The sequence below is a fragment of the Ambystoma mexicanum genome, chromosome 1q, assembly GCF_040938575.1.
Source record: "Ambystoma mexicanum isolate Mex_15411 chromosome 1q, UKY_AmexF1_1, whole genome shotgun sequence".
Taxonomy (NCBI): domain Eukaryota; kingdom Metazoa; phylum Chordata; class Amphibia; order Caudata; family Ambystomatidae; genus Ambystoma; species Ambystoma mexicanum.
The window spans coordinates 369,988,344-370,002,502 of record NC_090922.1 but is presented as its reverse complement, the minus strand read 5'-3'; positions in this window follow the sequence as shown (position 1 = coordinate 370,002,502).

Genomic DNA, 14,159 nt, shown 5'->3' with positions numbered 1-14,159 from the left:
CTCATGTCTACCACCATCCCCAAACCCCGGCAGTGCAGGGCACCCTCCACCAGGCCCCGACTCATGTCCAACTCATGTCTCCCTGCACCCCCACCCCCCAGCATCCAGGGGCACCCTCCACCAGGCCCCACTCATGTCTCCCAGCACCCCCACCCCCCAGCATCCAGGGGCACCCTCCACCAGGCCCCCACTCATGTCTCCCAACACCCCCACCCCCCAGCAGTGCAGGGCACCCTCCACCAGGCCCCCACTCATGTCTCCCAACACCCCCACCCCCCAGCAGTGCAGGGCACCCTCCACCAGGCCCCCACACATGTCTCCCATCACCCCACCCCCCAGCAGTGCAGGGCACCCTCCACAAGGCCCCCACTCATGTCTCCCAGCACCCCACCCCCCAGCAGTGCAGGGCACCCTCCAGCAGGCCCCCACACATGTCTCCCATCACCCCCACCCCCCAGCAGTGCAGGGCAGCCTCCACCAGGCCCCCACTCATGTCTCCCAGCACCCCCACCCCCCAGCATCCAGGGGCACCCTCCACCAGGCCCCCACTCATGTCTCCCATCACCCCCACCCCCAGCAGTGCAGGGGCACCCTCCACCAGGCCCCCACTCATGTCCAACTCATTCTCCCTGCACCACCACCCTCCAGCATCCAGGGGCAGCCTCCACCAGGCCCCACTCATGTCTCCCTGCACCCCCACCCCCCAGCAGTGCAGGGGCACCCTCCAACAGGCCCCCACTCATGTCTCCCACCGCCCCCACCCCCCAGCAGTGCAGGGGCAGCCTCCACCAGGCCCCCAGTCATGTCTACCACCACCCCCACCCCCATGCAGTGCACGGCACCCTACACCAGGCCCCCACACATGTCTCCCATCACCCCCATCCCCCAGCAGTGCAGGGACAGCCTCCACCAGGCCCCCACTCATGTCCAACTCATGTCTCCCTGCACCCCCACCCCCCAGCATCCAGGGGCAGCCTCCACCAGGCCCCCACTCATGTCTCCCACCACCCCCAACCCCCAGCAGTGAAGGGGCACCCTCCACCAGGCCCCCACCCATGTCTACCACCACCCCCAAACCCCAGCAGTGCAGGGCACCCTCCACCAGGCCCCGACTCATATCCAACTCATGTCTCCCTGCACCCCCACCCCCCAGCATCCAGGGGCACCCTCCACCAGGCCCCCACTCATGTCTCCCAGCACCCCCACCCCCCAGCATCCAGGGGCACCCTCCACCAAGCCCCACTCATGTCTCCCACCACCCCCACCCCCCAGCAGTGCAGGGCACCCTCCACCAGGCCCCCACACATGTCTCCCATCAACCCACCCCCCAGCAGTGCAGGGCACTCTCCACCAGGCCCCCACTCATGTCTCCCAGCACCCCCACCCCCCAGCAGTGCAGGGCACCCTCCACCAGGCCCCCACACATGTCTCCCATCACCCCCACCCCCCAGCAGTGCAGGGCAGCCTCCACCAGGCCCCCACTCATGTCTCCCAGCACCACCACCCCCCAGCATCCAGGGGCAGCCTCCACCAGGCCCCACTCATGTCTCCCTGCACCCCCACCCCCCAGCAGTGCAGGGGCACCCTCCAACAGGCCCCCACTCATGTCTGCCCCCACCCCCACCCCCCAGCAGTGCAGGGGCAGCCTCCACCAGGCCCCCAGTCATGTCTACCACCACCCCCACCCCCGAGCAGTGCAGGGGCACCCTACACCAGGCCCCCACACATGTCTCCCATCACCCCCATCCCCAGCAGTGCAGGGGCACCCTCCACCAGGCCCCCACACATGTCTCCCATCACCCCCACCCCCCAGTAGTGCAGGGGCACCCGCCACCAGGCCCCCACTCATGTCCAACTCATGTCTCCCTGCACCCCCACCCCCCAGCATCCAGGGGCACCCTTCACCAGGCCCCCACTCATGTCCAACTCATTCTCCCTGCACCACCACCCTCCAGCATCCAGGGGCAGCCTCCACCAGGCCCCACTCATGTCTCCCTTCACCCCCACCCCCCAGCAGTGCAGGGGCACCCTCCACCAGGCCCCAACTCATGTCTCCCACCACCCCCATCCCCCGGCAGGGCAGGGGCAGCCTCCACCAGGCCCCCACTCATGTCCAACTCATGTCTCCCTGCACCCCCACCCCCCAGGATCCAGGGGCAGCCTCCACCAGGCCCCCACTCATGTCTCCCACCACCCTCAACCCCCAGCAGTGAAGGGGCACCCTCCACCAGGCCCCCACTCATGTCTACCACCATCCCCAAACCCCGGCAGTGCAGGGCACCCTCCACCAGGCCCCGACTCATGTCCAACTCATGTCTCCCTGCACCCCCACCCCCCAGCATCCAGGGGCACCCTCCACCAGGCCCCACTCATGTCTCCCAGCACCCCCACCCCCCAGCATCCAGGGGCACCCTCCACCAGGCCCCCACTCATGTCTCCCAACACCCCCACCCCCCAGCAGTGCAGGGCACCCTCCACCAGGCCCCCACTCATGTCTCCCAACACCCCCACCCCCCAGCAGTGCAGGGCACCCTCCACCAGGCCCCCACACATGTCTCCCATCACCCCACCCCCCAGCAGTGCAGGGCACCCTCCACAAGGCCCCCACTCATGTCTCCCAGCACCCCACCCCCCAGCAGTGCAGGGCACCCTCCAGCAGGCCCCCACACATGTCTCCCATCACCCCCACCCCCCAGCAGTGCAGGGCAGCCTCCACCAGGCCCCCACTCATGTCTCCCAGCACCCCCACCCCCCAGCATCCAGGGGCACCCTCCACCAGGCCCCCACTCATGTCTCCCATCACCCCCACCCCCAGCAGTGCAGGGGCACCCTCCACCAGGCCCCCACTCATGTCCAACTCATTCTCCCTGCACCACCACCCTCCAGCATCCAGGGGCAGCCTCCACCAGGCCCCACTCATGTCTCCCTGCACCCCCACCCCCCAGCAGTGCAGGGGCACCCTCCAACAGGCCCCCACTCATGTCTCCCACCGCCCCCACCCCCCAGCAGTGCAGGGGCAGCCTCCACCAGGCCCCCAGTCATGTCTACCACCACCCCCACCCCCATGCAGTGCACGGCACCCTACACCAGGCCCCCACACATGTCTCCCATCACCCCCATCCCCCAGCAGTGCAGGGACAGCCTCCACCAGGCCCCCACTCATGTCCAACTCATGTCTCCCTGCACCCCCACCCCAAGCATCCAGGGGCAGCCTCCACCAGGCCCCCACTCATGTCTCCCACCACCCCCAACCCCCAGCAGTGAAGGGGCACCCTCCACCAGGCCCCCACCCATGTCTACCACCACCCCCAAACCCCAGCAGTGCAGGGCACCCTCCACCAGGCCCCGACTCATATCCAACTCATGTCTCCCTGCACCCCCACCCCCCAGCATCCAGGGGCACCCTCCACCAGGCCCCCACTCATGTCTCCCAGCACCCCCACCCCCCAGCATCCAGGGGCACCCTCCACCAAGCCCCACTCATGTCTCCCACCACCCCCACCCCCCAGCAGTGCAGGGCACCCTCCACCAGGCCCCCACACATGTCTCCCATCAACCCACCCCCCAGCAGTGCAGGGCACTCTCCACCAGGCCCCCACTCATGTCTCCCAGCACCCCCACCCCCCAGCAGTGCAGGGCACCCTCCACCAGGCCCCCACACATGTCTCCCATCACCCCCACCCCCCAGCAGTGCAGGGCAGCCTCCACCAGGCCCCCACTCATGTCTCCCAGCACCACCACCCCCCAGCATCCAGGGGCAGCCTCCACCAGGCCCCACTCATGTCTCCCTGCACCCCCACCCCCCAGCAGTGCAGGGGCACCCTCCAACAGGCCCCCACTCATGTCTGCCCCCACCCCCACCCCCCAGCAGTGCAGGGGCAGCCTCCACCAGGCCCCCAGTCATGTCTACCACCACCCCCACCCCCGAGCAGTGCAGGGGCACCCTACACCAGGCCCCCACACATGTCTCCCATCACCCCCATCCCCAGCAGTGCAGGGGCACCCTCCACCAGGCCCCCACACATGTCTCCCATCACCCCCACCCCCCAGTAGTGCAGGGGCACCCGCCACCAGGCCCCCACTCATGTCCAACTCATGTCTCCCTGCACCCCCACCCCCCAGCATCCAGGGGCACCCTTCACCAGGCCCCCACTCATGTCCAACTCATTCTCCCTGCACCACCACCCTCCAGCATCCAGGGGCAGCCTCCACCAGGCCCCACTCATGTCTCCCTTCACCCCCACCCCCCAGCAGTGCAGGGGCACCCTCCAACAGGCCCCCACTCATGTCTCCCACCACCCCCACCCCCCAGCAGTGCAGGGGCAGCCTCCACCAGGCCCCCAGTCATGTCTACCACCACCCCCACCCCCAAGCAGTGCAGGGCACCCTACACCAGGCCCCCACACATGTCTCCCATCACCCCCATCCCCCAGCAGTGCAGGGACAGCCTCCACCAGGCCCCCACTCATGTCCAACTCATGTCTCCCTGCACCCCCACACCCCAGCATCCAGGGGCAGCCTCCACCAGGCCCCCACTCATGTCTCCCACCACCCCCAACCCCCAGCAGTGAAGGGGCACCCTCCACCAGGCCCCCACTCATGTCTCCCATCACCCCCACCCCCCAGCAGTGCAGGGGCACCCTCCACCAGGCCCCAACTCATGTCTCCCACCACCCCCATCCCCCGGCAGGGCAGGGGCAGCCTCCACCAGGCCCCCACTCATGTCCAACTCATGTCTCCCTGCACCCCCACCCCCCAGGATCCAGGGGCAGCCTCCACCAGGCCCCCACTCATGTCTCCCACCACCCTCAACCCCCAGCAGTGAAGGGGCACCCTCCACCAGGCCCCCACTCATGTCTACCACCATCCCCAAACCCCGGCAGTGCAGGGCACCCTCCACCAGGCCCCGACTCATGTCCAACTCATGTCTCCCTGCACCCCCACCCCCCAGCATCCAGGGGCACCCTCCACCAGGCCCCACTCATGTCTCCCAGCACCCCCACCCCCCAGCATCCAGGGGCACCCTCCACCAGGCCCCCACTCATGTCTCCCTACACCCCCACCCCCCAGCAGTGCAGGGCACCCTCCACCAGGCCCCCACTCATGTCTCCCAACACCCCCACCCCCCAGCAGTGCAGGGCACCCTCCACCAGGCCCCCACACATGTCTCCCATCACCCCACCCCCCAGCAGTGCAGGGCACCCTCCACAAGGCCCCCACTCATGTCTCCCAGCACCCCACCCCCCAGCAGTGCAGGGCACCCTCCAGCAGGCCCCCACACATGTCTCCCATCACCCCCACCCTCCAGCAGTGCAGGGCAGCCTCCACCAGGCCCCCACTCATGTCTCCCAGCACCCCCACCCCCCAGCATCCAGGGGCACCCTCCACCAGGCCCCCACTCATGTCTCCCATCACCCCCACCCCCAGCAGTGCAGGGGCACCCTCCACCAGGCCCCCACTCATGTCCAACTCATTCTCCCTGCACCACCACCCTCCAGCATCCAGGGGCAGCCTCCACCAGGCCCCACTCATGTCTCCCTGCACCCTCACCCCCCAGCAGTGCAGGGGCACCCTCCAACAGGCCCCCACTCATGTCTCCCACCGCCCCCACCCCCCAGCAGTGCAGGGGCAGCCTCCACCAGGCCCCCAGTCATGTCTACCACCACCCCCACCCCCATGCAGTGCAGGGCACCCTACACCAGGCCCCCACACATGTCTCCCATCACCCCCATCCCCCAGCAGTGCAGGGACAGCCTCCACCAGGCCCCCACTCATGTCCAACTCATGTCTCCCTGCACCCCCACCTCCCAGCATCCAGGGGCAGCCTCCACCAGGCCCCCACTCATGTCTCCCACCACCCCCAACCCCCAGCAGTGAAGGGGCACCCTCCACCAGGCCCCCACCCATGTCTACCACCACCCCCAAACCCCAGCAGTGCAGGGCACCCTCCACCAGGCCCCGACTCATATCCAACTCATGTCTCCCTGCACCCCCACCCCCCAGCATCCAGGGGCACCCTCCACCAGGCCCCCACTCATGTCTCCCAGCACCCCCACCCCCCAGCATCCAGGGGCACCCTCCACCAGGCCCCACTCATGTCTCCCACCACCCCCACCCCCCAGCAGTGCAGGGCACCCTCCACCCGGCCCCCACACATGTCTCCCATCAACCCACCCCCCAGCAGTGCAGGGCACCCTCCACCAGGCCCCCACTCATGTCTCCCAGCACCCCCACCCCCCAGCAGTGCAGGGCACCCTCCACCAGGCCCCCACACATGTCTCCCATCACCCCCACCCCCCAGCAGTGCAGGGCAGCCTCCACCAGGCCCCCACTCATGTCTCCCAGCACCACCACCCCCCAGCATCCAGGGGCAGCCTCCACCAGGCCCCACTCATGTCTCCCTGCACCCCCACCCCCCAGCAGTGCAGGGGCACCCTCCAACAGGCCCCCACTCATGTCTGCCCCCACCCCCACCCCCCAGCAGTGCAGGGGCAGCCTCCACCAGGCCCCCAGTCATGTCTACCACCACCCCCACCCCCGAGCAGTGCAGGGGCACCCTACACCAGGCCCATCACATGTCTCCCATCACCCCCATCCCCAGCAGTGCAGGGGCACCCTCCACCAGGCCCCCACACATGTCTCCCATCACCCCCACCCCCCAGTAGTGCAGGGGCACCCGCCACCAGGCCCCCACTCATGTCCAACTCATGTCTCCCTGCACCCCCACCCCCCAGCATCCAGGGGCCCCCTCCACCACGCCCCCACTCATGTCTCCCACTACCTCCACCCCCCAGCAGTGCAGGGGAAGCTTCCACCAGGCCCCCACTCATCACTACCACCACCCCCACCCCCCAGCAGTGCAGGGCACCCTCCACCAGGCCCTCACTCATGTCCAACTCATGTCTCTCTGCACCCCCACGCCCCAGCATCCAGGGGCAGCCTCCACCAGGCCCCCACTCATGTCTACCACCACCCCCACCCCCCAGCATCCAGGGGCACCCTCCACTAGGCCCCCACTCATGTCTCCCACCACCCCCACCGCCCAGCAGTGCAGGGGCAGCCTCCACCAGGCCCTCACTCATGTCTCCCATCACCCCCACCCCCCAGCAGTGCAGGGCAGCCTCCACCAGGCCCGCACTCATGTCTCCCATCACCCCCACCCCCCAGCAGTGCAGGGCACACTCCACCAGGCCCCCACTCATGTCTCCCATCACCCCCACCCCCCAGCATCCAAGGGCACCCAATTCCAGGCCCCCACTCATGTCTCCCATCACCCCAACCCCCCAGCAGTGCAGGGGCACCCTCCACCAGGCCCCCACTCATGTCTCCCACCACCCCCACCCCCCAGCAGTGCAGGGGCACCCTCCACCAGGCCCCCACTTATGTCTACCACCACCGCCACCCCCCAGCAGTGCAGGGCACCGTCCACCAGGCCCCCACTCATGTCCAACTCATGTCTCTCTGCACCCCCACGCCCCAGCATCCAGGGGCAGCCTCCACCAGGCCCCCACTCATGTCTACCACCACCCCCACCCCCCAGCAGTGCAGGGCACCCTCAACCAGGCCCCCACTCATGTCCAACTCATGTCTCTCCGCACCCCCAACCCCCAGCATCCAGGGGCACTCTCCACTAGGCCCCCACTCATGTCTCCCACCACCCCCACCGCCCAGCAGTGCAGGGGCAGCCTCCACCAGGCCCTCACTCATGTCTCCCATCACCCCCACCCCCCAGCAGTGCAGGGCACCCTCCACCAGGCCCCCACTCATGTCTCCCACCACCCCCAACCCCCAGCAGTGCAGGGGCAGCCTCCACCAGGCCCGCACTCATGTCTCCCATCACCCCCACCCCCCAGCAGTGCAGGGCACCCTCCACCAGGCCCCCACTCATGTCTCCCATCACCCCCACCCCCCAGCATCCAGGGGCACCCAATTCCAGGCCCCCACTCATGTCTCCCATCACCCCAACCCCCCAGCAGTGCAGGGGCACCCTCCACCAGGCCCCACTCATGTCTCCCACCACCCCCACCCCCCAGCAGTGCAGGGGCACCCTCCACCAGGCCCCCACTTATGTCTCCGACCACCCCCACCCCCCAGCATCCAGGGGCAGCCTCCACCAGGCCCCACTCATGTCTCCCTGCACCCCCACCCCCCAGCAGTGCAGGGGCACCCTCCAACAGGCCCCCACTCATGTCTGCCCCCACCCCCACCCCCCAGCAGTGCAGGGGCAGCCTCCACCAGGCCCCCAGTCATGTCTACCACCACCCCCACCCCCGAGCAGTGCAGGGGCACCCTACACCAGGCCCCCACACATGTCTCCCATCACCCCCATCCCCAGCAGTGCAGGGGCACCCTCCACGAGGCCCCCACACATGTCTCCCATCACCCCCACCCCCCAGCAGTGCAGGGGCACTCGCCACCAGGCCCCCACTCATGTCCAACTCATGTCTCCCTGCACCCCCACCCCCCAGCATCCAGGGGCCCCCTCCACCACGCCCCCACTCATGTCTCCCACTACCCCCACCCCCCAGCAGTGCAGGGGAAGCCTCCACCAGGCCCCCACTCATGTCTACCACCACCCCCACCCCCCAGCAGTGCAGGGGAAGCCTCCACCAGGCCCCCACTCATGTCTACCACCACCCCACCCCCCAGCAGTGCAGGGCACCCTCCACCAGGCCCCCACTCATGTCCAATTCATGTCTCCCTGCACCCCCACCCCCCAGCATCCAGGGGCAGACTCCACCAGGCCCCCACTCATGTCTCCCTGCACCCCCATGTTAGGCGGAAACCTGTGCAGTTCCCTCTGGGACCACTGCAAAAGATTTAGGACTACAGGCGTTTGGCGGTGAACCCACTTGGTAGCAGTCTGTACCACACAGATTCACTTGGTAGCTGTGGCTGAGCAGTCAGACTTCCCTCAAGAAGAGTTGAGCAGTATGTGGAGTATACAAAATAGGGCAATTCTTCACAGCAAGACAAGCAAACACGCAACTAGGCTTAGTGTAAAGATATTAAGGCATTTATTTATAACGAAACATCTATGGAAAACACGAAGGCAAATTCACGGCAAACAAATCAAACACAATTACTCTACGAAGTAGGAAACAATCAATCCCCCTAGCAATACTTCGACAACTCTAGGTTCTACTGGTACCACTTATTTTCAGAAAGAGGTGTATACCTCAACCTAGATGACACTCGAATATCAGTTAGGACGGGAGAGAAAAAGATAGGCAGGTTATGAAATCAACACAGTTCAATCCTTCGCGGATAAAATGCAAGGCAGGAAGGCAAGAGTCACAATAGATCATAAAGTTCGGAGGCCAGGCCCACTCGGAGAGAGGCAAGGCCCGATGTCCCAAAAAGTCTCTAGTGGAGATGCATTCAAGTCTTTGTAGCAAATTGTTATCGGCAGATTGAACCAGTTCAGAACCAAGAATGAGAAAAGCTTGGAGGCGACCCAACGGAACGGAGAGGATTAAGACACCTCACTCGAACCGATCGAAAGGGAAGCCAGGCGGACACGGTACCTTGTTGTGGAGGGCAGCTCCGGCGGGGGGCAGTTGTTCCTGGTGGTGGATGCACGTCGGGTCTTTGCCAAGAGTAGAGATGATCTCGTCGTCGAAGAAAAGTGAAGTCCGGTGCACCCCCAGGGAAGAGACCAGCCGTGCAGTGCTCTGTCACAAGGCACCACCTTTTGGTCGCGGAACAGGGGTAGTGGCTATCCGGTTACCGAAGTGCTCTGCACGGGCAATTCGACCACTGCGACCTGAGGCGAATAAAAAGAAAAGGGGACTGGTTGTTCCCACCAGCCAGGAAAAGAGACTCTCTGGCAGGGAGATCTCCTCTGTCGTCGGGAAGTGGTGAGTCGGTTCCGCAGGGCTCCACCGGAGGTGTCGTCATGCAGGTCGGCTCAGCGTTACCCTCGTCGGATTTTTAGGTCCTGTGGCGACTTCTGAAGATCCAGTCCCAAAAGCCCTGCTTTTATGCAGACAACCCCCATTCATTCAGCCTAGCTGTCAATCAACGCATGCTAAGTGGTGAGCGGGAAGGCTCACCACTTGGGCCAATCACTCTAGAGTGCGACCGGAGTTGGCAAGGCAACTCGGTCCAGGGTGCCTAAACCCCCTCCCACACTCCTGTGGTAACCCAGACAGAATGGCACCACTTTGGAGGGTCTCTGTACAGAGCCCGCCAAAAGTGGAACAAAGGGCTCGACCTTTGGTTTAGGAGTCACAGAGACGAACACAGACGCCATTTTACAAACCGAGTTCTGGCAGAAAATACCATCTGGTAAACTTATTTAAGATAAGTAGATCGGTGGCACGTTAGAGATTAACGAGAAAAAGTACCAATCTCCAACAATGGGACGGATCCCATGGGGTTATGTTCGGGGTCGAACATAACAAGTAGTTTCCACTGCCACCAGCCAAAACTCGACGAGGGGGGACGGGACAGTGCCCCCTCGAGTAACAGATCCAGGAGTAATCGAATTACCCCTACTAGTACGTCCACAATAAGATGGTTTGTACTAGTTCTGTTAGTAAATTTAGGTCTAGTAAAGCCAATGGTGACTTTACATGCCCGGGGAGACAGTAGTCAGTCCCCGGGTATGGAGTCTATGGTGGAGGTCCGCTAGGACGCCCCAGTGCTACGGCACGGAGGGTGCGGTGTAACACACATAGAAAAACATATGAGACCCTATGGAGTAAAAGACCCCATAGCCCATAGAACACATTGACATTTCACGGAATTACACACATACATGTCCAAGAGTGGGAGAAAAAGAGTCTCACTCTTGGCAGGATGGAAAAAACAAACTCCAGAAATCCAGCAAAGCTGCTGGGGGACTCACTAGGTTTAGGAAATTCAGCCTAAACAGAGAATTCTCCCTAACACCCCACCCCCCAGCAGAGCACGGGCACCCTCCACCAGGCCCCCACTCATGTCTCCCACCACCTCCACCCCCCAGCAGTGCAGGGGCACCCTCCACCAGGCCCCCACACATGTCTCCCACCACCCCCACCCCCCAGCAGTGCAGGGGCAGCCTCCACCAGGCCCCCACACATGTCTACCACCACCCCCACCACCCAGCAGTGCAGGGCACCCTCCACCAGGCCCCCACACATGTCTCCCATCACCCCCACCCATAGCAGTGCAGGGGCACCCTCCACCAGGTCCCCACTCATGTCTCCCACCACCCCCAGCCCCCAGCAGTGCAGGGTACCCTCCACCAGGCCCCCACACATGTCTCCCATCACCCCCACCCCCCAGCAGTGCAGGGGCACCCTCCACCAGGCCCCCACTCATGTCTACCACCACCCCCACCCCCCAGCAGTGCAGGGCACCGTCCACCAGGCCCCCACTCATGTCCAACTCATGTCTCTCTGCACCCCCACGCCCCAGCATCCAGGGGCAGCCTCCACCAGGCCCCCACTCATGTCTACCACCACCCCCACCCCCCAGCAGTGCAGGGCACCCTCCACCAGGCCCCCACTCATGTCCAACTCATGTCTCCCCGCACCCCCACCCCCCAGCATCCAGGGGCACCCTCCACTAGGCCCCCACTCATGTCTCCCACCACCCCCACCGCCCAGCAGTGCAGGGGCAGCCTCCACCAGGCCCTCACTCATGTCTCCCATCACCCCCACCCCCCAGCAGTGCAGGGCACCCTCCACCAGGCCCCCACTCATGTCTCCCACCACCCCCACCCCCCAGCAGTGCAGGGGCAGCCTCCACCAGGCCCGCACTCATGTCTCCCATCACCCCCACCCCCCAGCAGTGCAGGGCACACTCCACCAGGCCCCCACTCATGTCTCCCATCACCCCCACCCCCCAGCATCCAGGGGCACCCAATTCCAGGCCCCCACTCATGTCTCCCATCACCCCAACCCCCCAGCAGTGCAGGGGCACCCTCCACCAGGCCCCCACTCATGTCTCCCACCACCCCCACCCCCCAGCAGTGCAGGGGCACCCTCCACCAGGCCCCCCCTTATGTCTACCACCACCCCCACCCCCCAGCAGTGCAGGGCACCGTCCACCAGGCCCCCACTCATGTCCAACTCATGTCTCTCTGCACCCCCACGCCCCAGCATCCAGGGGCAGCCTCCACCAGGCCCCCACTCATGTCTACCACCACCCCCACCCCCCAGCAGTGCAGGGCACCCTCAACCAGGCCCCCACTCATGTCCAACTCATGTCTCCCCGCACCCCCACCCCCCAGCATCCAGGGGCACTCTCCACTAGGCCCCCACTCATGTCTCCCACCACCCCCACCGCCCAGCAGTGCAGGGGCAGCCTCCACCAGGCCCTCACTCATGTCTCCCATCACCCCCATCCCCCAGCAGTGCAGGGCACCCTCCACCAGGCCCCCACTCATGTCTCCCACCACCCCCACCCCCCAGCAGTGCAGGGGCAGCCTCCACCAGGCCCGCACTCATGTCTCCCATCACCCCCACCCCCCAGCAGTGCAGGGCACCCTCCACCAGGCCCCCACTCATGTCTCCCATCACCCCCACCCCCCAGCATCCAGGGGCACCCAATTCCAGGCCCCCACTCATGTCTCCCATCACCCCAACCCCCCAGCAGTGCAGGGGCACCCTCCACCAGGCCCCACTCATGTCTCCCACCACCCCCACCCCCCAGCAGTGCAGGGGCACCCTCCACCAGGCCCCCACTTATGTCTGCGACCACCCCCACCCCCCAGCATCCAGGGGCAGCCTCCACCAGGCCCCACTCATGTCTCCCTGCACCCCCACCCCCCAGCAGTGCAGGGCACCATCCACCAGGCCCCCACTCATGTCTCCCAACACCCCCACCCCCCAGCAGTGCAGGGCACCCTCCACCAGGCCCCCACACATGTCTCCCATCACCCCACCCCCAGCAGTGCAGGGCACCCTCCACAAGGCCCCCAATCATGTCTCCCAGCACCGCCACCCCCCAGCAGTGCAGGGCACCCTCCAGCAGGCCCCCACACATGTCTCCCATCACCCCCACCCCCCAGCAGTGCAGGGCAGCCTCCACCAGGCCCCCACTCATGTCTCCCAGCACCCCCACCCCCCAGCATCCAGGGGCACCCTCCACCAGGCCCCCACTCATGTCTCCCATCACCCCCACCCCCAGCAGTGCAGGGGCACCCTCCACCAGGCCCCCACACATGTCTCCCAACACCCCACCCCCCAGCAGTGCAGGGGAAGCCTCCACCAGGCCCCCACTCATGTCTACCACCACCCCCAACCCCCAGCAGTGCAGGGCACCCTTCACCAGGCCCCCACTCATGTCCAACTCATTCTCCCTGCACCACCACCCTCCAGCATCCAGGGGCAGCCTCCACCAGGCCCCACTCATGTCTCCCTGCACCCCCACCCCCCAGCAGTGCAGGGGCACGCTCCAACAGGCCCCCACTCATGTCTCCCACCACCCCCACCCCCCAGCAGTGCAGGGGCAGCCTCCACCAGGCCCCCACTTATGTCTACCACCACCCCCACCCCCCAGCAGTGCAGGGCACCGTCCACCAGGCCCCCACTCATGTCCAACTCATGTCTCTCTGCACCCCCACGCCCCAGCATCCAGGGGCAGCCTCCACCAGGCCCCCACTCATGTCTACCACCACCCCCACCCCCCAGCAGTGCAGGGCACCCTCAACCAGGCCCCCACTCATGTCCAACTCATGTCTCCCCGCACCCCCACCCCCCAGCATCCAGGGGCACTCTCCACTAGGCCCCCACTCATGTCTCCCACCACCCCCACCGCCCAGCAGTGCAGGGGCAGCCTCCACCAGGCCCTCACTCATGTCTCCCATCACCCCCACCCCCCAGCAGTGCAGGGCACCCTCCACCAGGCCCCCACTCATGTCTCCCACCACCCCCACCCCCCAGCAGTGCAGGGGCAGCCTCCACCAGGCCCGCACTCATGTCTCCCATCACCCCCACCCCCCAGCAGTGCAGGGCACCCTCCACCAGGCCCCCACTCATGTCTCCCATCACCCCCACCCCCCAGCATCCAGGGGCACCCAATTCCAGGCCCCCACTCATGTCTCCCATCACCCCAACCCCCCAGCAGTGCAGGGGCACCCTCCACCAGGCCCCACTCATGTCTCCCACCACCCCCACCCCCCAGCAGTGCAGGGGCACCCTCCACCAGGCCCCCACTTATGTCTGCGA